The sequence below is a fragment of the Scyliorhinus canicula genome, chromosome 17 (genome assembly GCF_902713615.1).
Source record: "Scyliorhinus canicula chromosome 17, sScyCan1.1, whole genome shotgun sequence".
Lineage (NCBI taxonomy): Eukaryota > Metazoa > Chordata > Chondrichthyes > Carcharhiniformes > Scyliorhinidae > Scyliorhinus > Scyliorhinus canicula.
In genome coordinates this window covers 109,237,667-109,262,993 of record NC_052162.1, presented here as the reverse complement: position 1 = coordinate 109,262,993, position 25,327 = coordinate 109,237,667, and the positions used below count along the sequence as shown (strand labels likewise).

At 44.8% G+C, this 25,327-nt stretch overlaps 15 non-coding genes across 15 annotated transcripts; all 15 read left to right on the top strand.

The window, feature by feature from the left end:
- The first annotated feature begins 327 nt into the window (after window positions 1-327).
- Window positions 328-409, top strand: trnal-aag. Its single transcript has one exon. It is a non-coding gene; the product is annotated as a tRNA-Leu (tRNA).
- Window positions 410-1,760: 1,351 nt separating this feature from the next.
- Window positions 1,761-1,842, top strand: trnal-uag. Its single transcript has one exon. It is a non-coding gene; the product is annotated as a tRNA-Leu (tRNA).
- A 1,266-nt stretch (window positions 1,843-3,108) lies between these two features.
- On the top strand, window positions 3,109-3,190 carry trnal-aag. The gene has a single exon. It is a non-coding gene; the product is annotated as a tRNA-Leu (tRNA).
- Window positions 3,191-5,824: 2,634 nt separating this feature from the next.
- trnal-uag lies at window positions 5,825-5,906 on the top strand. Its single transcript has one exon. It is a non-coding gene; the product is annotated as a tRNA-Leu (tRNA).
- A 4,099-nt stretch (window positions 5,907-10,005) lies between these two features.
- On the top strand, window positions 10,006-10,087 carry trnal-aag. The gene has a single exon. It is a non-coding gene; the product is annotated as a tRNA-Leu (tRNA).
- Window positions 10,088-11,455: 1,368 nt separating this feature from the next.
- trnal-uag lies at window positions 11,456-11,537 on the top strand. Its single transcript has one exon. It is a non-coding gene; the product is annotated as a tRNA-Leu (tRNA).
- A 1,278-nt stretch (window positions 11,538-12,815) lies between these two features.
- On the top strand, window positions 12,816-12,897 carry trnal-aag. The gene has a single exon. It is a non-coding gene; the product is annotated as a tRNA-Leu (tRNA).
- A 1,369-nt stretch (window positions 12,898-14,266) lies between these two features.
- On the top strand, window positions 14,267-14,348 carry trnal-uag. The gene has a single exon. It is a non-coding gene; the product is annotated as a tRNA-Leu (tRNA).
- A 1,279-nt stretch (window positions 14,349-15,627) lies between these two features.
- Window positions 15,628-15,709, top strand: trnal-aag. The gene has a single exon. It is a non-coding gene; the product is annotated as a tRNA-Leu (tRNA).
- Window positions 15,710-17,071: 1,362 nt separating this feature from the next.
- On the top strand, window positions 17,072-17,153 carry trnal-uag. The gene has a single exon. It is a non-coding gene; the product is annotated as a tRNA-Leu (tRNA).
- Window positions 17,154-18,431: 1,278 nt separating this feature from the next.
- trnal-aag lies at window positions 18,432-18,513 on the top strand. Its single transcript has one exon. It is a non-coding gene; the product is annotated as a tRNA-Leu (tRNA).
- A 1,369-nt stretch (window positions 18,514-19,882) lies between these two features.
- On the top strand, window positions 19,883-19,964 carry trnal-uag. The gene has a single exon. It is a non-coding gene; the product is annotated as a tRNA-Leu (tRNA).
- A 1,278-nt stretch (window positions 19,965-21,242) lies between these two features.
- On the top strand, window positions 21,243-21,324 carry trnal-aag. Its single transcript has one exon. It is a non-coding gene; the product is annotated as a tRNA-Leu (tRNA).
- A 1,994-nt stretch (window positions 21,325-23,318) lies between these two features.
- trnal-aag lies at window positions 23,319-23,400 on the top strand. The gene has a single exon. It is a non-coding gene; the product is annotated as a tRNA-Leu (tRNA).
- Window positions 23,401-24,777: 1,377 nt separating this feature from the next.
- On the top strand, window positions 24,778-24,859 carry trnal-uag. Its single transcript has one exon. It is a non-coding gene; the product is annotated as a tRNA-Leu (tRNA).
- The last annotated feature ends 468 nt before the right edge of the window (window positions 24,860-25,327 follow it).

Below are 25,327 nucleotides of genomic sequence, written 5' to 3'. Positions count from 1 at the left end.
AGGTTAGGTGTTAGATAAATGTTAATCGCGCATCCAACACACTTAAAGTCGTCCCAGCTTCAAACACACACACTCGATAGACGTCGTTGCAACCCGTTGTGTTTCAGGCTGGAGATGACTTGTTGGTTGCACAGTTCTGAATCGCTGACGGAGCAGGCTCGCAATTGCCAAGGGCTTTTCACAATTCCTTTGCTTCTGATCTAAAGAGAAAATGCTGGCAGCATCTGCAGGCAGAGGAAAGATGTAACGTTTCGAGTCCAATGACAGATCTGTCAAACTGACCCATCTCAGTATCAGGAAGGGCACGATTAACATAGTATTTGATGTGGTAGCGTGGCCGAGCGGTCTAAGGCGCTGGATTAAGGCTCCAGTCTCTGCGGAGGCGTGGGTTCGAATCCCACCGCTGCCAGTAACGTTTGCACTTTTGGGATCTACATCTCATTGAACACAGAGCTTGTGCGTCTGTCTGAAAAAGAGCAAATGCTTAGTTTTCTTGCGGAATGGAGTGTGTGGGCCTTGAGGCACTTCCCCAGATATGGCACCGGATCAAAATGCCGAATGACAGACGACAACATTGGTTTCAATCAACAACAGGATTTTAAATAGTAAACGCTGCAGAAGGGTCATGCTGACATGAAATGAGAACTCGATTTCTCTCTTCATTCACCTGAGGAAGGAACAGTGGAAAGCTCGTGATTTGATTAACCCTCTTGGACTTTAACCTGGTGTTGGGACACTTCTTACTGTATTTCTCTCATCACAGATGCTGTATTTTCTTTTTTCATGCACATTTCCAGCGGCCACAGTATAATTATTTCAGTGCAATCGTAGAGCTTGTGTTTGAGGCCCAGAATTCAGATGGTGGAATTGGGGCTTTGTAACAGAAATCACGTAGGCTTCTCATCATTCCTTATTCTAACCAGAATTAACCTGGTTTACCCATGAAACCTGTAGGTTTTATTTTCATTTCAGACTTTCTTCATCAGCGTTACGTTTCTCCGACATAGTCGGACGCTGGTCGGTAAATGGGAAAACGTGGGGGCGGAGTCTGGTGCGGGTAAAGGGGGGCGGCGACGGGGAACGGTTGGCTGTCCAGACTCAGTATACAAAATTTCCCTCACGATAAAATGTGTTCCTTCATTCCCTGTCTTTTCCCTGAAACTCCTGTTAAAGGTCGCCAACCCACCTATTTTGTGCATTCTTGTTTTGTAGGACTGAGGACCACGCAGACATGGGAGAATGCACAATCTGCACACGTACACTGCACAAACTGCAGACTGCACCAGAGGCAGAGATCGACAGGATCTTCGGCGCACTGTTTGTGAACGTTGTGGAAACCTGTAACGTCTGTGGTGGCCAATATTTGACATTTCTGTCACTGCTCTTTTGATTGCGCGCTCTGAATTTAAGGTTTTGTTGTCCTTGCCACAAGGGTGAGTTGGAAGTCATATATATCATGGTAGAACACATAAATCTCATTGTCACACTGTGTCCCATTCTGCAAAAAATCAACAGGAAATGTTGTCATTTCGGAACAGGAGATTCAGAAAGAAGCGAGGTGAAGGACAGTTGAAATGTTGCCGAGCCTTCGTTGCAAGCCATTGTGTGGAGATAATTTCTGTTTCTGCCACAGTTCATGATGATCTAATCAGCTGCCGAAGCAGGCTCGACGTTCCCAAGGGCTGGTCCCAACTACTTTGCTTCTGATCTATTTCAGGATCAGTGCCAGCGAAGAGTATGACGAAGGCGCTGCTTGATGTGGTAGCGTGGCCGAGCGGTCTAAGGTGCTGGATTTAGGTTCCAGTCTCTGCGGGGGCGTGGGTTCGAATTTCACCGCTGCCAGTAGAGGTTTTAGTTGTCACCACAGAAGAGATTGAATACAGAGAGTCTGACTGGAAAAGAAGAAAAAGGGGTGACAATGCAAACATGATCTGTTCTTGCGAATTGGAGTGTGTCCGATTTGAGGCTCTGGCACTGTATCAAAACGCTGAGTGACAGACGAAACCACTCATTTCAAATCAACGACTGGATTGTTAATCGACAACTCGGCAGAACAGTCAAACTCACTCGAAATTAGAGCTCTCGTTCTCGCTTCCCAGATGCTGCATTTTCTCTTTTCTGATTTCCAGTGTCAGCAGGATAAATGTATTAATGCAAACGTAAATGTTCGGAATGCAGAATTAAGATAGTCGGTTTGCGATTTTCGAACGGAATTCACGTAAGCTTCTCATTATTCCTCAGTCAAACCAGGTATCTAAACAATTAACCTTGTTTACCCACGAAACCTCAAGGTTTTGTTTTAATTTCAGACTTTCTTCATCAGCGTTAGGTTTCTCCGATAAAGTGACATGTTTCCTTGAAGCACTGGAGACATAATCAGCCAAGAACAGCTTCGATTGCCGTGAGTTGGAACATTCTATTGACAGTGAGGTGAAATAGTCGCACAAGCTGAAATTCATAACACCCTCGCAGCACACACTGCGGCTCCTGTAAAACGGATGAGACAGCACACGCCAGATATTTATGAGTGAAAGAAACTGCGGCCATCACATTCTGAATTATTTCAGGTCGTGTTACTGTGCGCTAACCAGTGCGCAGTTAATGCCATGCCCACTTTACACGGAGACTCATCAGAATTGAAATTAATAAATATTTCTAGGAAAACATCTGAAGTAGTTTGCCCTCAGCTGTTCAACATCGACAGTCAAAAGGTTTTCAAATGTAAACACAATTAATTTAATTATTGACAATAATGATAATTAAGTATAGCACAAATACAACAGGTTAGGTGTTAGATAAATGTTAATCGCGCATCCAACACACTTAAAGTCGTCCCAGCTTCAAACACACACACGCGATAGACGTCGTTGCAACCCGTTGTGTTTCAGGCTGGAGATGACTTGTTGGTTGCACAGTTCTGAATCGCTGACGGAGCAGGCTCGCAATTGCCAAGGGCTTTTCACAATGCCTTTGCTTCTGATCTAAAGAGAAAATGCTGGCAGCATCTGCAGGCAGAGGAAAGATGTAACGTTTCGAGTCCAATGACAGATCTGTCAAACTGACCCATCTCAGTATCAGGAAGGGCACGATTAAGGTAGTATTTGATGTGGTAGCGTGGCCGAGCGGTCTAAGGTGCTGGATTAAGGCTCCAGTCTCTGCGGAGGCATGGGTTCGAATCCCACCGCTGCCAGTAACATTTGCACTTTTGGGATCTACATCTCATTGAACACAGAGCTTGTGCGTCTGTCTGAAAAAGAACAAAGAGCAAATGCTTAGTTTTCTTGCGGAATGGAGTGTGTGGGCCTTGAGGCACTTCCCCAGATATGGCACCGGATCAAAATGCCGAATGACAGACGACAACATTGGTTTCAATCAACAACAGGATTTTAAATAGTAAACGCTGCAGAAGGGTCATGCTGACATGAAATGAGAACTCGATTTCTCTCTTCATTCACCTGAGGAAGGAACAGTGGAAAGCTCGTGATTTGATTAACCCTCTTGGACTTTAACCTGGTGTTGGGACACTTCTTACTGTATTTCTCTCATCACAGATGCTGTATTTTCTTTTTCATGCACATTTCCAGCGGCCACAGTATAATTATTTCAGTGCAATCGTAGAGCTTGTGTTTGAGGCCAGGAATTCAGATGGTGGAATTGGGGCTTTGTAACAGAAATCACGTAGGCTTCTCATCATTCCTTATTCTAACCAGAATTAACCTGGTTTACCCATGAAACCTGTAGGTTTTATTTTCATTTCAGACTTTCTTCATCAGCGTTAAGTTTCTCCGACATAGTCGGACGCTGGTCGGTAAATGGGAAAACGTGAGGGATAGTCAGCATGGTTTTGTGAAGGGTAGGTCATGCCTTACAAACCTTATCGAGTTCTTTGAGAATGTGACTGAACAGGTAGACGAGGGTAGAGCAGTTGATGTGGTGTATATGGATTTCAGTAAAGCGTTTGACAAGGTTCCCCACGGTCGGCTATTGCAGAAAATACGGAGGCTGGGGATTGAGGGTGATTTAGAGATGTGGATCAGAAATTGGCTAGTTGAAAGGAGACAGAGAGTGGTAGTTGATGGGAAATGTTCAGAATGGAGTTCAGTTACGAGTGGCGTACCACAAGGATCTGTTCTGGGGCAGTTGCTGTTTGTCATTTTTATAAATGACCTAGAGGAGGGCGCAGAAGGATGGGTGAGTAAATTTGCAGACGACACTAAAGTCGGTGGAGTTGTAGACAGTGCGGAAGGATGTTGCAGGTTACAGAGGGAGATAGATCAGCTGCAGAGCTGGGCTGAGAGGTGGCAAATGGAGTTTAATGTGGAGAAGTGTGAGGTCATTCACTTTGGAAAGAATAACAGGAATGCGGAATATTTGGCTAATGGTAAAATTCTTGGTAGTGTGGATGAGCAGAGGGATCTCGGTGTCCATGTACATAGATCCCTGAAAGTTGCCACCCAGGTTGATAGGGTTGTGAAGAAGGCCTATGGTGTGTTGGCCTTTATTGGTAGAGGGATTGAGTTCCGGAGCCATGAGGTCATGTTGCAGTTGTACAAAACTCTAGTACGGCCGCATTTGGAAAATTGCATACAGTTCTGGTCGCCTCCTTATAGGAAGGACGTGGAAGCTTTGGAACGGGTGCAGAGGAGATTTACCAGGATGTTGCCTGGTATGGAGGGAAAATCTTATGAGGAAAGGCTGATGGACTTGAGGTTGTTTTCGTTAGAGAGAAGAAGGTTAAGAGGTGACTTAATAGAGGCATACAAAATGATCAGAGGGTTAGATAGGGTGGACAGCGAGAGCCTTCTCCCGCGGATGGAGGTGGCTAGCACGAGGGGACATAGCCTTAAATTGAGGGGTAATAGATATAGGACAGAGGTCAGCGGTGGGCTTTTTACGCAAAGAGTGGTGAGGCCGTGGAATGCCCTACCTGCAACAGTAGTGAACTCGCCAACATTGAGGGCATTTAAAAGTTTATTGGATAAGCATATGGATGATAAGGGCATAGTGTAGGTTAGATGGCCTTTAGTTTTTTTTCCATGTCGGTGCAACATCAAGGGCCAAAGGGCCTGTACTGCGCTGTATCGTTCTATGTTCTATGAGTCTGCTGCGGGTAAAGGGGGGCGGCGACGGGGAACGGTTGGCTGTCCAGACTCAGGATACAAAATTTCCCTCCCGATAAAATGTGTTCCTTCATTCCCTGTCTTTTCCCTGAAACTCCTGTTAAAAGTCGCCAACCCACCTATTTGGTGCATTCTTGTTTTGTAGGACTGAGGACCACGCAGACATGGGAGAATGCACAAACAGCACACGTTCACTGCGCAAACTGCAGACTGCACCAGAGGCAGAGATCGACAGGATCCTCGGCGCCCTGTTTGTGAACGTTGTGGAAACCTGTAACGTCTGTGGTGGCCAATATTTGACATTTCTGTCACTGCTCTTTTGATTGCGGGCCCTGAATTTAAGGTTTTGTTGTTCTTGCCACAAGGGTGAGTTGGAAGTCATATATATCATGGTAGAACACATAAATCTCATTGTCACACTGTGTCCCATTCTGCAAAAAATCAACAGGAAATGTTGTTGTCATTTCGGAACAGGAGATTCAGAAAGAAGCGAGGTGAAGGACAGTTGAAATGTTGCCGAGCCTTCGTTGCAAGCCATTGTGTTTCAGACTGGAGATAATTTCTGTTTCTGCCACAGTTCATGATGATCTAATCAGCTGCCGAAGCAGGCTCGACGTTCCCAAGGGCTGGTCCCAACTACTTTACTTCTGATCTATTTCAGGATCAGTGCTAGTGAAGAGTATGACGAAGGCCCTGCTTCATGTGGTAGCGTGGCCGAGCGGTCTAAGGCGCTGGATTTAGGCTCCAGTCTCTGCGGGGGCGTGGGTTCGAATCCCACCGCTGCCAGTAGAGGTTTTAGTTGTCACCAAAGAAGAGATTGAATACAGAGAGTCTGACTGGAAAAGAAGAAAAAGGGGTGACAATGCAAACATGATCTGTTCTTGCGAATTGGAGTGTGTCCGATTAGAGGTTTTTCCACAGATCTGGCACTGTATCAAAACGCTGAGTGACAGACGAAACCACTCATTTCAAATCAACGACTGGATTGTTAATCGACAACTCGGCAGAACAGTCAAACTCACTCGAAATTAGAGCTCTCGTTCTCGCTTCCCAGATGCTGCATTTTCTCTTTTCTGATTTCCAGTGTCAGCAGGATAAATGTATTAATGCAAACGTAAATGTTCGGAATGCAGAATTAAGATAGTCGGTTTGCGATTTTCGAACGGAATTCACGTAAGCTTCTCATTATTCCTCAGTCAAACCAGGTATCTAAACAATTAACCTTGTTTACCCACGAAACCTCAAGGTTTTGTTTTAATTTCAGACTTTCTTCATCAGCGTTAGGTTTCTCCGATAAAGTGACATGTTTCCTTGAAGCACTGGAGACATAATCAGCCAAGAACAGCTTCGATTGCCGTGAGTTGGAACATTCTATTGACAGTGAGGTGAAATAGTCGCACAAGCTGAAATTCACAACACCCTCGCAGCACACACTGCGGCTCCTGTAAAACGGATGAGACAGCACACGCCAGATATTTATGAGTGAAAGAAACTGCCGTCCATCACATTCTGAATTATTTCAGGTCGTGTTACTGTGCCCTAACCAGTGCGCAGTTAATGCCATGACCTCTTTACACGGAGACTCATCAGAATTGAAATTAATAAATATTTCGAGGAAAACATCTGAAGTAGTTTGCCCTCAGCTGTTCAACATCGACAGTCAAAAAGTTTTCAAATGTAAACACAATTAATTTGATTATTGACAATAATGATAATTAAGTATAGCACAAATACAACAGTTTAGGTGTTAGATAAATGTTAATCGCGCATCCAACACACTTAAAGTCGTCCCAGCTTCAAACACACACACGCGATAGACGTCGTTGCAACCCATAAGACCATAAGACATAGGAGTGGAAGTAAGGCCATTCGGCCCATCGAGTCCACTCCGTCATTCAACCATGGCTGATGGCCATTTCAACTCCACCTACCAGCATTCTCCCCGTAGCCCTTAATTCCTCGCGACATCAAGAATTTATCTATCTCTGCCTTGAAGCCATTTAGCGTCCCGGCCTCCACTGCACTCTGCGGCAATGAATTCCACAGGCCCACCACTCTCTGGCTGAAGAAATGTCTCCGCATTTCTGTTCTGAATTTACCCCCTCTAATTCTAAGGCTGTGCCCACGGGTCCTCGTCTCCTCGCCTAACGGAAACAGTTTCTTTGCGTCCACCCTTGCTAAGCCATGTATTATCTTGTAAGTTTCTATTAGATCTCCCCTTAACCTTCTAAACTGCAATGAATACAATCCCAGGATCCTCAGCCGTTCATCATATGTTAGACCCGCCATTCCAGGGATCATCCGTGTGAATCTCCGCTGGACACGCTCCAGTGCCAGTATGTCCTTCCTGAGATGTGGGGCCCAAAACTGGACACAGTACTCCAAATGGGGCCTAACCAGAGCCTTATAAAGGCTCAGTAGCACATCGCTGCTTTTATATTCCAACCCTCTTGAGATAAATGACAACGTTGCATTCGCTTTCTTAATCACAGATTCAACCTGCATGTTTACCTTTAGGGAATCCTCGACTAGCACTCCCAGATCCCTTTGTACTTTGGCATTATGAATTTTCTCACCGTTCAGAAAGTAGTCTATGCTTGGATTCTTTTTTCCAAAGTGCAAGACCTCACATTTTCTCACGTTGAATTGCATCAGCCATTTCCTGCACCACTCTCCCAAACTGTCTAGATCCTTCTGCAGCCTCCCCACTTCCTCAGCACTACCTGCCTGACCACCTAACTGTATCATCGGCAAACTTTGCTAGAATGCCCCCAGTCCCTTCATCCAGATCATTAATATATATGGTGAACAGCTGCAGCCCCAACACTGAACCCTGTGGGACACCGCTGGTCACCGGCTGCCATTCCGAAAAAGAACCTTTTATCCCGACTCTCTGCCTTCTGTCAGACAGCCAATCCTCAACCCATGCCAGTAGCTCACCTCGAACACCATGGGCCCTTACGTTACTCAGCAGCCTCCTGTGTGGCACCTTATCAAATTACCTTTTGGAAATCCAGATAGACCACATCCACTGGGTTTCCATGGTCTAACCTACTTGTCACCTCCTCAAAGAATTCTAACAGGTTCATCAGGGACGACCTCCCCTTACTAAATCCATGTTGACTTGTTCTAATCCGACCCTGCTCTTCCAAGAATTTAGAAATCTCATCCTTTACGATCGATTCTAGAATTTTACCAACAACCGAGGTTAGGCTAATTGGCCTATAATTTTCCATCTTTTGTCATGATCCTTTCTTAAACAAGGGGGTTACAACAGCGATCTTCCAATCGTTCGGGACTTTCCCTGACTCCAGTGATTTTTGAAAGATCTCAACCAACGCTTCCGCTATTTCTTCAGCCACCTCCCTCAGAACTCTAGGGTGTAGCCCATCGGGGCCAGGAGATTTGTCAATTTTAAGACCTTTTAGCTTTTTTAGCACCATCTCTTTTGTAATGGCAACCATACTCAACTCAGCCCCCTGACCCTCTATAATTTTTGGGATATTACTCATGTCTTCCACTGTGAAGACAGACGCAAAGTACTTATTAAGTTCTTCAGCCATTTCCTCGTCTCCCATCACTAGCCTTCCGGAATCAGTTTGAATTGGCCCAATGTCTACTTTGGCCTGTCGTTTGTTTCTTATGTATTGAAAGAAACTTTTACTATCATTTCTTATATTACTGGCTAGCCTGCCTTCATATTTGATCCTCTCCTTCCTTATTTGTCTCTTTGTTAACCTCTGTTTGTTTTTGTAGCCTTCCAAATCTTCTGATTTCCCGGTGCTTTTGGCCACTTTATAGGATCTCTCTTTTTCTTTGATACATTTCCTGACCTCCTTTGTCAGCCATGGCTGTCTAATCCCTCCCCGGATAATCTTTCTTTTCTTGGGGATGAACCTCTGTACAGTGTCCTCAATTATGCATATAAACTCCTGCCATTTTTGCTCTGCTGTCTTCCCCACTAGGGTCTGCTTCCAGTCGATTTTCGCCAGTTCCTCTCTCATGCCCTCGTAATTACCTTTATTTAACTGTAACACCATTACATCCGATTTTGCCTTCTCTCTTTCAAACTGCAGACTGAACTCAACCATATTATGATCACTGCTTCCTAAGTGTTCCCTTACTTTAAGATCTTTTATAAAGTCTGGTTCATTACATAGCACTAGGACCAGAATAGCCTGCTCCCTTGTGGGCTCCATGACGAGCTGTTCCAAAAAGCCATCTTGTAAGCATTCCATGAATTCCTTTTCTTTGGATCCACTGGCTACGTTATTTACCCAATCCACCTGCATATTGAAGTCCCCCATGATCACCGTGACCTTGCCTTTCTGACATGCCATTTCTATTTCGCGGTACATGTTGCACCCCTGGTCCTGACCACTGTTAGGAGGTCTGTACATAACTCCCATTATGGTTTTTTTTGCCTTTGTGGTTCCTCAATTCTACCCACAAAGACTCCACATCATCCGACCCTATGTCGTTTAGTGCCATAGATTTAATTTTGTTCTTAACTAACAAGGCAACCCCACCCTCTCGGCCCACCTCCCTGTCTTTTCGATAGGTTGTATATCCTTGGATGTTTAACTGCCAGACCTGAACCCCCTGCAGCCATGTCTGTGTGATGCCTACCACATCATAATCATTCACGATTTTGTTGTGTTTCAGGCTGGAGATGACTTGTTGGTTGCACAGTTCTGAATCGCTGACGGAGCAGGCTCGCAATTGCCAAGGGCTTTTCACAATTCCTTTGCTTCTGATCTAAAGAGAAAATGCTGGCAGCATCTGCAGGCAGAGGAAAGATGTAACGTTTCGAGTCCAATGACAGATCTGTCAAACTGACCCATCTCAGTATCAGGAAGGGCACGATTAACATAGCATTCGATGTGGTAGCGTGGCCGAGCGGTCTAAGGCGCTGGATTAAGGCTCCAGTCTCTGCGGAGGCGTGGGTTCGAATCCCACCGCTGCCAGTAACGTTTGCACTTTTGGGATCTACATCTCATTGAACACAGAGCTTGTGCGTCTGTCTGAAAAGAACAAAGAGCAAATGCTTAGTTTTCTTGCGGAATGGAGTGTGTGGGCCTTGAGGCACTTCCCCAGATATGGCACCGGATCAAAATGCCGAATGACAGACGACAACATTGGTTTCAATCAACAACAGGATTTTAAATAGTAAACGCTGCAGAAGGGTCATGCTGACATGAAATGAGAACTCGATTTCTCTCTTCATTCACCTGAGGAAGGAACAGTGGAAAGCTCGTGATTTGATTAACCCTCTTGGACTTTAACCTGGTGTTGGGACACTTCTTACTGTATTTCTCTCATCACAGATGCTGTATTTTCTTTTTTCATGCACATTTCCAGCGGCCACAGTATAATTATTTCAGTGCAATCGTAGAGCTTGTGTTTGAGGCCCAGAATTCAGATGGTGGAATTGGGGCTTTGTAACAGAAATCACGTAGGCTTCTCATCATTCCTTATTCTAACCAGAATTAACCTGGTTTACCCATGAAACCTGTAGGTTTTATTTTCATTTCAGACTTTCTTCATCAGCGTTACGTTTCTCCGACATAGTCGGACGCTGGTCGGTAAATGGGAAAACGTGGGGGCGGAGTCTGGTGCGTGTAAAGGGGGGCGGCGACGGGGAACGGTTGGCTGTCCAGACTCAGTATACAAAATTTCCCTCACGATAAAATGTGTTCCTTCATTCCCTGTCTTTTCCCTGAAACTCCTGTTAAAGGTCGCCAACCCACCTATTTTGTGCATTCTTGTTTTGTAGGACTGAGGACCACGCAGACATGGGAGAATGCACAATCTGCACACGTACACTGCACAAACTGCAGACTGCACCAGAGGCAGAGATCGACAGGATCTTCGGCGCACTGTTTGTGAACGTTGTGGAAACCTGTAACGTCTGTGGTGGCCAATATTTGACATTTCTGTCACTGCTCTTTTGATTGCGCGCTCTGAATTTAAGGTTTTGTTGTTCTTGCCACAAGGGTGAGTTGGAAGTCATATATATCATGGTAGAACACATAAATCTCATTGTCACACTGTGTCCCATTCTGCAAAAAATCAACAGGAAATGTTGTTGTCATTTCGGAACAGGAGATTCAGAAAGAAGCGAGGTGAAGGACAGTTGAAATGTTGCCGAGCCTTCGTTGCAAGCCATTGTGTTTCAGACTGGAGATAATTTCTGTTTCTGCCACAGTTCATGATGATCTAATCAGCTGCCGAAGCAGGCTCGACGTTCCCAAGGGCTGGTCCCAACTACTTTACTTCTGATCTATTTCAGGATCAGTGCTAGTGAAGAGTATGACGAAGGCCCTGCTTCATGTGGTAGCGTGGCCGAGCGGTCTAAGGCGCTGGATTTAGGCTCCAGTCTCTGCGGGGGCGTGGGTTCGAATCCCACCGCTGCCAGTAGAGGTTTTAGTTGTCACCACAGAAGAGATTGAATACAGAGAGTCTGACTGGAAAAGAAGAAAAAGGGGTGACAATGCAAACATGATCTGTTCTTGCGAATTGGAGTGTGTCCGATTAGAGGTTTTTCCACAGATCTGGCACTGTATCAAAACGCTGAGTGACAGACGAAACCACTCATTTCAAATCAACGACTGGATTGTTAATCGACAACTCGGCAGAACAGTCAAACTCACTCGAAATTAGAGCTCTCGTTCTCGCTTCCCAGATGCTGCATTTTCTCTTTTCTGATTTCCAGTGTCAGCAGGATAAATGTATTAATGCAAACGTAAATGTTCGGAATGCAGAATTAAGATAGTCGGTTTGCGATTTTCGAACGGAATTCACGTAAGCTTCTCATTATTCCTCAGTCAAACCAGGTATCTAAACAATTAACCTTGTTTACCCACGAAACCTCAAGGTTTTGTTTTAATTTCAGACTTTCTTCATCAGCGTTAGGTTTCTCCGATAAAGTGACATGTTTCCTTGAAGCACTGGAGACACAATCAGCAAAGAACAGCTTCGATTGCCGTGAGTTGGAACATTCTATTGACAGTGAGGTGAAATAGTCGCACAAGCTGAAATTCACAACACCCTCGCAGCAAACACTGCGGCTCCTGTAAAACGGATGAGACAGCACACGCCAGATATTTATGAGTGAAAGAAACTGCCGTCCATCACATTCTGAATTATTTCAGGTCGTGTTACTGTGCCCTAACCAGTGCGCAGTTAATGCCATGCCCACTTTACACGGAGACTCATCAGAATTGAAATTAATAAATATTTCTAGGAAAACATCTGAAGTAGTTTGCCCTCAGCTGTTCAACATCGACAGTCAAAAGGTTTTCAAATGTAAACACAATTAATTTGATTATTGACAATAATGATAATTAAGTATAGCACAAATACAACAGGTTAGGTGTTAGATAAATGTTAATCGCGCATCCAACACACTTAAAGTCGTCCCAGCTTCAAACACACACACGCGATAGACGTCGTTGCAACCCGTTGTGTTTCAGGCTGGAGATGACTTGTTGGTTGCACAGTTCTGAATCGCTGACGGAGCAGGCTCGCAATTGCCAAGGGCTTTTCACAATTCCTTTGCTTCTGATCTAAAGAGAAAATGCTGGCAGCATCTGCAGGCAGAGGAAAGATGTAACGTTTCGAGTCCAATGACAGATCTGTCAAACTGACCCATCTCAGTATCAGGAAGGGCACGATTAACATAGTATTTGATGTGGTAGCGTGGCCGAGCGGTCTAAGGCGCTGGATTAAGGCTCCAGTCTCTGCGGAGGCGTGGGTTCGAATCCCACCGCTGCCAGTAACGTTTGCACTTTTGGGATCTACATCTCATTGAACACAGAGCTTGTGCGTCTGTCTGAAAAAGAACAAAGAGCAAATGCTTAGTTTTCTTGCGGAATGGAGTGTGTGGGCCTTGAGGCACTTCCCCAGATATGGCACCGGATCAAAATGCCGAATGACAGACGACAACATTGGTTTCAATCAACAACAGGATTTTAAATAGTAAACGCTGCAGAAGGGTCATGCTGACATGAAATGAGAACTCGATTTCTCTCTTCATTCACCTGAGGAAGGAACAGTGGAAAGCTCGTGATTTGATTAACCCTCTTGGACTTTAACCTGGTGTTGGGACACTTCTTACTGTATTTCTCTCATCACAGATGCTGTATTTTCTTTTTTCATGCACATTTCCAGCGGCCACAGTATAATTATTTCAGTGCAATCGTAGAGCTTGTGTTTGAGGCCCAGAATTCAGATGGTGGAATTGGGGCTTTGTAACAGAAATCACGTAGGCTTCTCATCATTCCTTATTCTAACCAGAATTAACCTGGTTTACCCATGAAACCTGTAGGTTTTATTTTCATTTCAGACTTTCTTCATCAGCGTTACGTTTCTCCGACATAGTCGGACGCTGGTCGGTAAATGGGAAAACGTGGGGGCGGAGTCTGGTGCGGGTAAAGGGGGGCGGCGACGGGGAACGGTTGGCTGTCCAGACTCAGTATACAAAATTTCCCTCACGATAAAATGTGTTCCTTCATTCCCTGTCTTTTCCCTGAAACTCCTGTTAAAGGTCGCCAACCCACCTATTTTGTGCATTCTTGTTTTGTAGGACTGAGGACCACGCAGACATGGGAGAATGCACAATCTGCACACGTACACTGCACAAACTGCAGACTGCACCAGAGGCAGAGAACGACAGGATCTTCGGCGCACTGTTTGTGAACGTTGTGGAAACCTGTAACGTCTGTGGTGGCCAATATTTGACATTTCTGTCACTGCTCTTTTGATTGCGCGCTCTGAATTTAAGGTTTTGTTGTTCTTGCCACAAGGGTGAGTTGGAAGTCATATATATCATGGTAGAACACATAAATCTCATTGTCACACTGTGTCCCATTCTGCAAAAAATCAACAGGAAATGTTGTTGTCATTTCGGAACAGGAGATTCAGAAAGAAGCGAGGTGAAGGACAGTTGAAATGTTGCCGAGCCTTCGTTGCAAGCCATTGTGTTTCAGTCTGGAGATAATTTCTGTTTCTGCCACAGTTCATGATGATCTAATCAGCTGCCGAAGCAGGCTCGACGTTCCCAAGGGCTGGTCCCAACTACTTTACTTCTGATCTATTTCAGGATCAGTGCTAGTGAAGAGTATGACGAAGGCCCTGCTTCATGTGGTAGCGTGGCCGAGCGGTCTAAGGCGCTGGATTTAGGCTCCAGTCTCTGCGGGGGCGTGGGTTCGAATCCCACCGCTGCCAGTAGAGGTTTTAGTTGTCACCACAGAAGAGATTGAATACAGAGAGTCTGACTGGAAAAGAAGAAAAAGGGGTGACAATGCAAACATGATCTGTTCTTGCGAATTGGAGTGTGTCCGATTAGAGGTTTTTCCACAGATCTGGCACTGTATCAAAACGCTGAGTGATTAGACGAAACCACTCATTTCAAATCAACGACTGGATTGTTAATCGACAACTCGGCAGAACAGTCAAACTCACTCGAAATTAGAGCTCTCGTTCTCGCTTCCCAGATGCTGCATTTTCTCTTTTCTGATTTCCAGTGTCAGCAGGATAAATGTATTAATGCAAACGTAAATGTTCGGAATGCAGAATTAAGATAGTCGGTTTGCGATTTTCGAACGGAATTCACGTAAGCTTCTCATTATTCCTCAGTCAAACCAGGTATCTAAACAATTAACCTTGTTTACCCACGAAACCTCAAGGTTTTGTTTTAATTTCAGACTTTCTTCATCAGCGTTAGGTTTCTCCGATAAAGTGACATGTTTCCTTGAAGCACTGGAGACATAATCAGCCAAGAACAGCTTCGATTGCCGTGAGTTGGAACATTCTATTGACAGTGAGGTGAAATAGTCGCACAAGCTGAAATTCACAACACCCTCGCAGCACACACTGCGGCTCCTGTAAAACGGATGAGACAGCACACGCCAGATATTTATGAGTGAAAGAAACTGCCGTCCATCACATTCTGAATTATTTCAGGTCGTGTTACTGTGCCCTAACCAGTGCGCAGTTAATGCCATGCCCACTTTACACGGAGACTCATCAGAATTGAAATTAATAAATATTTCTAGGAAAACATCTGAAGTAGTTTGCCCTCAGCTGTTCAACATCGACAGTCAAAAGGTTTTCAAATGTAAACACAATTAATTTGATTATTGACAATAATGATAATTAAGTATAGCACAAATACAACAGGTTAGGTGTTAGATAAATGTTAATCGCGCATCCAACACACTTAAAGTCGTCCCAGCTTCAAACACACACACGCGATAGACGTCGTTGCAACCCGTTGTGTTTCAGGCTGGAGATGACTTGTTGGTTGCACAGTTCTGAATCGCTGACGGAGCAGGCTCGCAATTGCCAAGGGCTTTTCACAATTCCTTTGCTTCTGATCTAAAGAGAAAATGCTGGCAGCATCTGCAGGCAGAGGAAAGATGTAACGTTTCGAGTCCAATGACAGATCTGTCAAACTGACCCATCTCAGTATCAGGAAGGGCACGATTAACATAGTATTGGATGTGGTAGCGTGGCCGAGCGGTCTAAGGCGCTGGATTAAGGCTCCAGTCTCTGTGGAGGCGTGGGTTCGAATCCCACCGCTGCCAGTAACGTTTGCACTTTTGGGATCTACATCTCATTGAACACAGAGCTTGTGCGTCTGTCTGAAAAAGAGCAAATGCTTAGTTTTCTTGCGGAATGGAGTGTGTGGGCCTTGAGGCACTTCCCCAGATATGGCACCGGATCAAAATGCCGAATGACAGACGACAACATTGGTTTCAATCAACAACAGGATTTTAAATAGTAAACGCTGCAGAAGGGTCATGCTGACATGAAATGAGAACTCGATTTCTCTCTTCATTCACCTGAGGAAGGAACAGTGGAAAGCTCGTGATTTGATTAACCCTCTTGGACTTTAACCTGGTGTTGGGACACTTCTTACTGTATTTCTCTCATCACAGATGCTGTATTTTCTTTTTTCATGCACATTTCCAGCGGCCACAGTATAATTATTTCAGTGCAATCGTAGAGCTTGTGTTTGAGGCCCAGAATTCAGATGGTGGAATTGGGGCTTTGTAACAGAAATCACGTAGGCTTCTCATCATTCCTTATTCTAACCAGAATTAACCTGGTTTACCCATGAAACCTGTAGGTTTTATTTTCATTTCAGACTTTCTTCATCAGCGTTACGTTTCTCCGACATAGTCGGACGCTGGTCGGTAAATGGGAAAACGTGGGGGCGGAGTCTGGTGCGGGTAAAGGGGGGCGGCGACGGGGAACGGTTGGCTGTCCAGACTCAGTATACAAAATTTCCCTCACGATAAAATGTGTTCCTTCATTCCCTGTCTTTTCCCTGAAACTCCTGTTAAAGGTCGCCAACCCACCTATTTTGTGCATTCTTGTTTTGTAGGACTGAGGACCACGCAGACATGGGAGAATGCACAATCTGCACACGTACACTGCACAAACTGCAGACTGCACCAGAGGCAGAGATCGACAGGATCTTTGGCGCACTGTTTGTGAACGTTGTGGAAACCTGTAACGTCTGTGGTGGCCAATATTTGACATTTCTGTCACTGCTCTTTTGATTGCGCGCTCTGAATTTAAGGTTTTGTTGTTCTTGCCACAAGGGTGAGTTGGAAGTCATATATATCATGGTAGAACACATAAATCTCATTGTCACACTGTGTCCCATTCTGCAAAAAATCAACAGGAAATGTTGTTGTCATTTCGGAACAGGAGATTCAGAAAGAAGCGAGGTGAAGGACAGTTGAAATGTTGCCGAGCCTTCGTTGCAAGCCATTGTGTTTCAGACTGGAGATAATTTCTGTTTCTGCCACAGTTCATGATGATCTAATCAGCTGCCGAAGCAGGCTCGACGTTCCCAAGGGCTGGTCCCAACTACTTTACTTCTGATCTATTTCAGGATCAGTGCCAGTGAAGAGTATGACGAAGGCTCTCCTTCATGTGGTAGCGTGGCCGAGTGGTCTAAGGCGCTGGATTTAGGCTTCAGTCTCTGCGGGGGCGTGGGTTCAAATTCCACCGCTGCCAGTAGAGGTTTTAGTTGTCACCACAGAAGAGATTGAATACAGAGAGTCTGACTGGAAAAGAAGAAAAAGGGGTGACAATGCAAACATGATCTGTTCTTGCGAATTGGAGTGTGTCCGATTAGAGGTTTTTCCACAGATCTGGCACTGTATCAAAACGCTGAGTGACAGACGAAACCACTCATTTCAAATCAACGACTGGATTGTTAATCGACAACTCAGCAGAACAGTCAAACTCACTCGAAATTATAGCTCTCGTTCTCGCTTCCCAGTTGCTGCATTTTCTCTTTTCTGATTTCCAGTGTCAGCAGGATAAATGTATTAATGCAAACGTAAATGTTCGGAATGCAGAATTAAGATAGTCGGTTTGCGATTTTCGAACGGAATTCACGTAAGCTTCTCATTATTCCTCAGTCAAACCAGGTATCTAAACAATTAACCTTGTTTACCCACGAAACCTCAAGGTTTTGTTTTAATTTCAGACTTTCTTCATCAGCGTTAGGTTTCTCCGATAAAGTGACATGTTTCCTTGAAGCACTGGAGACATAATCAGCCAAGAACAGCTTCGATTGCCGTGAGTTGGAACATTCTATTGACAGTGAGGTGAAATAGTCGCACAAGCTGAAATTCACAACACCCTCCCAGCAAACACTGCGGCTCCTGTAAAACGGATGAGACAGCACACGCCAGATATTTATGAGTGAAAGAAACTGCCGTCCATCACATTCTGAATTATTTCAGGTCGTGTTACTGTGCCCTAACCAGTGCGCAGTTAATGCCATGCCCACTTTACACGGAGACTCATCAGAATTGAAATTAATAAATATTTCTAGGAAAACATCTGAAGTAGTTTGCCCTCAGCTGTTCAACATCGACAGTCAAAAGGTTTTCAAATGTAAACACAATTAATTTGATTATTGACAATAATGATAATTAAGTATAGCACAAATATAACAGGTTAGGTGTTAGATAAATGTTAATCGCGCATCCAACACACTTAAAGTCGTCCCAGCTTCAAACACACACACGCGATAGACGTCGTTGCAACCCGTTGTGTTTCAGGCTGGAGATGACTTGTTGATTGCACAGTTCTGAATCGCTGACGGAGCAGGCTCGCAATTGCCAAGGGCTTTTCACAATTCCTTTGCTTCTGATCTAAAGAGAAAATGCTGGCAGCATCTGCAGGCAGAGGAAAGATGTAACGTTTCGAGTCCAATGACAGATCTGTCAAACTGACCCATCTCAGTATCAGGAAGGGCACGATTAACATAGTATTCGATGTGGTAGCGTGGCCGAGCGGTCTAAGGCGCTGGATTAAGGCTCCAGTCTCTGCGGAGGCGTGGGTTCGAATCCCACCGCTGCCAGTAACGTTTGCACTTTTGGGATCTACATCTCATTGAACACAGAGCTTGTGCGTCTGTCTGAAAAAGAACAAAGAGCAAATGCTTAGTTTTCTTGCGGAATGGAGTGTGTGGGCCTTGAGGCACTTCCCCAGATATGGCACCGGATCAAAATGCCGAATGACAGACGACAACATTGGTTTCAATCAACAACAGGATTTTAAATAGTAAACGCTGCAGAAGGGTCATGCTGACATGAAATGAGAACTCGATTTCTCTCTTCATTCACCTGAGGAAGGAACAGTGGAAAGCTCGTGATTTGATTAACCCTCTTGGACTTTAACCTGGTGTTGGGACACTTCTTACTGTATTTCTCTCATCACAGATGCTGTATTTTCTTTTTTCATGCACATTTCCAGCGGCCACAGTATAATTATTTCAGTGCAATCGTAGAGCTTGTGTTTGAGGCCCAGAATTCAGATGGTGGAATTGGGGCTTTGTAACAGAAATCACGTAGGCTTCTCATCGTTTTTTATTCTAACCAGAATTAACCTGGTTTACCCATGAAACCTGTAGGTTTTATTTTCATTTCAGACTTTCTTCATCAGCGTTACGTTTCTCCGACATAGTCGGACGCTGGTCGGTAAATGGGAAAACGTGGGGGCGGAGTCTGGTGCGGGTAAAGGGGGGCGGCGACGGGGAACGGTTGGCTGTCCAGACTCAGGATACAAAATTTCCCTCACGATAAAATGTGTTCCTTCATTCCCTGTCTTTTCCCTGAAACTCCTGTTAAAGGTCGCCAACCCACCTATTTTGTGCATTCTTGTTTTGTAGGACTGAGGACCACGCAGACATGGGAGAATGCACAATCTGCACACGTACACTGCACAAACTGCAGACTGCACCAGAGGCAGAGATCGACAGGATCTTCGGCGCACTGTTTGTGAACGTTGTGGAAACCTGTAACGTCTGTGGTGGCCAATATTTGACATTTCTGTCACTGCTCTTTTGATTGCGCGCTCTGAATTTAAGGTTTTGTTGTTCTTGCCACAAGGGTGAGTTGGAAGTCATATATATCATGGTAGAACACATAAATCTCATTGTCACACTGTGTCCCATTCTGCAAAAAATCAACAGGAAATGTTGTTGTCATTTCGGAACAGGAGATTCAGAAAGAAGCGAGGTGAAGGACAGTTGAAATGTTGCCGAGCCTTCGTTGCAAGCCATTGTGTTTCAGACTGGAGATAATTTCTGTTTCTGCCACAGTTCATGATGATCTAATCAGCTGCCGAAGCAGGCTCGACGTTCCCAAGGGCTGGTCCCAACTACTTTACTTCTGATCTATTTCAGGATCAGTGCTAGTGAAGAGTATGACGAAGGCCCTGCTTCATGTGGTAGCGTGGCCGAGCGGTCTAAGGCGCTGGATTTAGGCTCCAGTCTCTGCGGGGGCGTGGGTTCGAATCCCACCGCTGCCAGTAGAGGTTTTAGTTGTCACCACAGAAGAGATTGAATACAGAGAGTCTGACTGGAAAAGAAGAAAAAGGGGTGACAATGCAAACATGATCTGTTCTTGCGAATTGGAGTGTGTCCGATTAGAGGTTTTTCCACAGATCTGGCACTGTATCAAAACGCTGAGTGACAGACGAAACCACTCATTTCAAATCAACGACTGGATTGTTAATCGACAACTCGGCAGAACAGTCAAACTCACTCGAAATTAGAGCTCTCGTTCTCGCTTCCCAGATGCTGCATTTTCTCTTTTCTGATTTCCAGTGTCAGCAGGATAAATGTATTAATGCAAACGTAAATGTTCGGAATGCAGAATTAAGATAGTCGGTTTGCGATTTTCGAACGGAATTCACGTAATCTTCTCATTATTCCTCAGTCAAACCAGGTATCTAAACAATTAACCTTGTTTACCCACGAAACCTCAAGGTTTTGTTTTAATTTCAGACTTTCTTCATCAGCGTTAGGTTTCTCCGATAAAGTGACATGTTTCCTTGAAGCACTGGAGACATAATCAGCCAAGAACAGCTTCGATTGCCGTGAGTTGGAACATTCTATTGACAGTGAGGTGAAATAGTCGCACAAGCTGAAATTCACAACACCCTCCCAGCACACACTGCGGCTCCTGTAAAACGGATGAAACAGCACACGCCAGATATTTATGAGTGAAAGAAACTGCCGTCCATCACATTCTGAATTATTTCAGGTCGTGTTACTGTGCCCTAACCAGTGCGCAGTTAATGCCATGCCCACTTTACACGGAGACTCATCAGAATTGAAATTAATAAATATTTCTAGGAAAACATCTGAAGTAGTTTGCCCTCAGCTGTTCAACATCGACAGTCAAAAGGTTTTCAAATGTAAACACAATTAATTTGATTATTGACAATAATGATAATTAAGTATAGCACAAATACAACAGGTTAGGTGTTAGATAAATGTTAATCGCGCATCCAACACACTTAAAGTCGTCCCAGCTTCAAACACACACACGCGATAGACGTCGTTGCAACCCGTTGTGTTTCAGGCTGGAGATGACTTGTTGGTTGCACAGTTCTGAATCGCTGACGGAGCAGGCTCGCAATTGCCAAGGGCTTTTCACAATTCCTTTGCTTCTGATCTAAAGAGAAAATGCTGGCAGCATCTGCAGGCAGAGGAAAGATGTAACGTTTCGAGTCCAATGACAGATCTGTCAAACTGACCCATCTCAGTATCAGGAAGGGCACGATTAACATAGCATTCGATGTGGTAGCGTGGCCGAGCGGTCTAAGGTGCTGGATTAAGGCTCCAGTCTCTGCGGAGGCGTGGGTTCGAATCCCACCGCTGTCAGTAACGTTTGCACTTTTGGGATCTACATCTCATTGAACACAGAGCTTGTGCGTCTGTCTGAAAAAGAGCAAATGCTTAGTTTTCTTGCGGAATGGAGTGTGTGGGCCTTGAGGCACTTCCCCAGATATGGCACCGGATCAAAATGCCGAATGACAGACGACAACATTGGTTTCAATCAACAACAGGATTTTAAATAGTAAACGCTGCAGAAGGGTCATGCTGACATGAAATGAGAACTCGATTTCTCTCTTCATTCACCTGAGGAAGGAACAGTGGAAAGCTCGTGATTTGATTAACCCTCTTGGACTTTAACCTGGTGTTGGGACACTTCTTACTGTATTTCTCTCATCACAGATGCTGTATTTTCTTTTTTCATGCACATTTTCAGCGGCCACAGTATAATTATTTCAGTGCAATCGTAGAGCTTGTGTTTGAGGCCCAGAATTCAGATGGTGGAATTGGGGCTTTGTAACAGAAATCACGTAGGCTTCTCATCATTCCTTATTCTAACCAGAATTAACCTGGTTTACCCATGAAACCTGTAGGTTTTATTTTCATTTCAGACTTTCTTCATCAGCGTTACGTTTCTCCGACATAGTCGGACGCTGGTCGGTAAATGGGAAAACGTGGCGGCGGAGTCTGCTGCGGGTAAAGGGGGGCGGTGACGGGGAACGGTTGGCTGTCCAGACTCACTCGAAATTAGAGCTCTCGTTCTCGCTTCCCAGATGCTGCATTTTCTCTTTTCTGATTTCCAGTGTCAGCAGGATAAATGTATTAATGCAAACGTAAATGTTCGGAATGCAGAATTAAGATAGTCGGTTTGCGATTTTCGAACGGAATTCACGTAAGCTTCTCATTATTCCTCAGTCAAACCAGGTATCTAAACAATTAACCTTGTTTACCCACGAAAACTCAAGGTTTTGTTTTAATTTAAGACTTTCTTCATCAGCGTTAGGTTTCTCCGATAAAGTGACATGTTTCCTTGAAGCACTGGAGACATAATCTTTTTTTTTTTAAATACTTTTTATTGAAGAAATTTTTCAGAGTACAAACATTTTAACCCCCCCTACATTTGAATTATATCAACACAAAGTCAAACCCCCCTACTTAACAAGAATCCCCCCCACCCCCTACCCGCGTGCCCCCTCCCCCCCCCCCCTCCCCTCCCCCACACCCTCCCCCCCCCCTCCCTCCCGCCCTCCCCTCCCCTCCCGGGTTGCTGCTGTCACGACCTCAGTTTCTATAAGCACTGGAGACATAATCAGCCAAGAACAGCTTCGATTGCCGTGAGTTGGAACATTCTATTGACAGTGAGGTGAAATAGTCGCACAAGCTGAAATTCACAACACCCTCGCAGCACACACTGCGGCTCCTGTAAAACGGATGAGACAGCACACGCCAGATATTTATGAGTGAAAGAAACTGGCGTCCATCACATTCTGAATTATTTCAGGTCGTGTTACTGTGCCCTAACCAGTGCGCAGTTAATGCCATGCCCACTTTACACGGAGACTCATCAGAATTGAAATTAATAAATATTTCTAGGAAAACATCTGAAGTAGTTTGCCCTCAGCTGTTCAACATCGACTGTCAAAAGGTTTTCAAATGTAAACACAATTAATTTGATTATTGACAATAATGATAATTAAGTATAGCACAAATACAACAGGTTAGGTGTTAGATAAATGTTAATCGCGCATCCAACACACTTAAAGTCGTCCCAGCTTCAAACACACACACGCGATAGACGTCGTTGCAACCTGTTGTGTTTCAGGCTGGAGATGACTTGTTGGTTGCACAGTTCTGAATCGCTGACGGAGCAGGCTCACAATTGCCAAGGGCTTTTCACAATTCCTTTGCTTCTGATCTAAAGAGAAAATGCTGGCAGCATCTGCAGGCAGAGGAAAGATGTAACGTTTCGAGTCCAATGACAGATCTGTCAAACTGACCTATCTCAGTATCAGGAAGGGCACGATTAAGATGGCATCCGATGTGGTAGCGAGGCCGAGCGGTCTAAGGTGCTGAATTAAGGCTCCAGTCTCTGCAGAGGCGTGGGTTCGAATCCCACCGCTGCCAGTAACGTTTGCAGTTTTGGGATCTACATCTCATTGAATACAGAGCTTGTGCGTCTGTCTGAAAAAAAACAAAGAGGAGACCCAAGGCAAATGCTTAGTTTTCTTGCGGAATGGAGTGTGTGTCGGCGTTGAGGCACTTCCCCAGATATGGCACAGGATCAAAATTCCGAATGACAGACGACAACATTGGTTTCAATCAACAACAGGATTTTAAATAGTAAACGCTGCAGAAGGGTCATGCTGACATGAAATGAGAACTCGATTTATCTCTTCATTCACCTGAGGAAGGAACAGTGGAAAGCTCGTGATTTGATTAACCCTCTTGGACTTTAACCTGGTGTTGGAAGACTTCTTACTGTATTTCTCTCATCACAGATGCTGTATTTTCTTTTTTCATGCACATTTCCAGCGGCCACAGTATAATTATTTCAGTGCAATCGTAGAGCTTGTGTTTGAGGCCCAGAATTCAGATGGTGGAATTGGGGCTTTGTAACAGAAATCACGTAGGCTTCTCATCATTCCTTATTCTAACCAGAATTAACCTGGTTTACCCATGAAACCTGTAGGTTTTATTTTCATTTCAGACTTTCTTCATGAGCGTTAAGTTTCTCCGACATAGTCGGACGCTGGTCGGTAAATGGGAAAACATGGGGGCGGAGTCTGGTGCGGGTAAAGGGGGGCGGCGACGGGGAACGGTTGGCTGTCCAGACTCAGGATACAAAATTTCCCTCCCGATAAAATGTGTTCCTTCATTCCCTGTCTTTTCCCTGAAACTCCTGTTAATGGTCGCCAATCCACCTATTTTGTGCATTCTTGTTTTGTAGGACTGAGGACCACGCAGACATGGGAGAATGCACAATCTGCACACGTACACTGCACAAACTGCAGACTGCACCAGAGGCAGAGATCGAACAGGATCCTTCGGCGCTCATGTTTGTGAACATTGTGGAAACCTGTAACGTCTGTGGTGGCCAACATTTGACATTTCTGTCACTGCTCTTTTGATTGCGCGCTCTGAATTTAAGGTTTTGTTGTTCTTGCCACAAGGGTGAGTTGGAAGTCATATGTATCATGGCAGAACACATAAATCTCATTGTCACACTGTGTCCCATTCTGCAAAAAATCAACAGGAAATGTTGTTGTCATTTCGGAACAGGAGATTCAGAAAGAAGCGAGGTGAAGGACAGTTGAAATGTTGCCGAGCCTTCGTTGCAAGCCATTGTGTGGAGATAATTTCTGTTTCTGCCACAGTTCATGATGATCTAATCAGCTGCCGAAGCAGGCTCGACGTTCCCAAGGGCTGGTCCCAACTACTTTGCTTCTGATCTATTTCAGGATCAGTGCCAGTGAAGAGTATGACGAAGGCCCTGCTTCATGTGGTAGCGTGGCCGAGTGGTCTAAGGCGCTGGATTTAGGCTCCAGTCTCTGCGGGGGCGTGGGTTCGAATCCCACCGCTGCCAGTAGAGGTTTTAGTTGTCACCACAGAAGAGATTGAATACAGAGAGTCTGACTGGAAAAGAAGAAAAAGGGGTGACAATGCAAACATGATCTGTTCTTGCGAATTGGAGTGTGTCCGATTTGAGGCTCTTCCACAGATCTGGCACTGTATCAAAACGCTGAGTGACAGACGAAACCACTCATTTCAAATCAACGACTGGATTGTTAATCGACAACTCGGCAGAACAGTCAAACTCACTCGAAATTAGAGCTCTCGTTCTCGCTTCCCAGATGCTGCATTTTTACTTTTCTGATTTCCAGTGTCAGCAGGATAAATGTATTAATGCAAACGTAAATGTTCGGAATGCAGAATTAAGATAGTCGGTTTGCGATTTTCGAACGGAATTCACGTAAGCTTCTCATTATTCCTCAGTCAAACCAGGTATCTAAACAATTAACCTTGTTTACCCACGAAACCTCAAGGTTTTGTT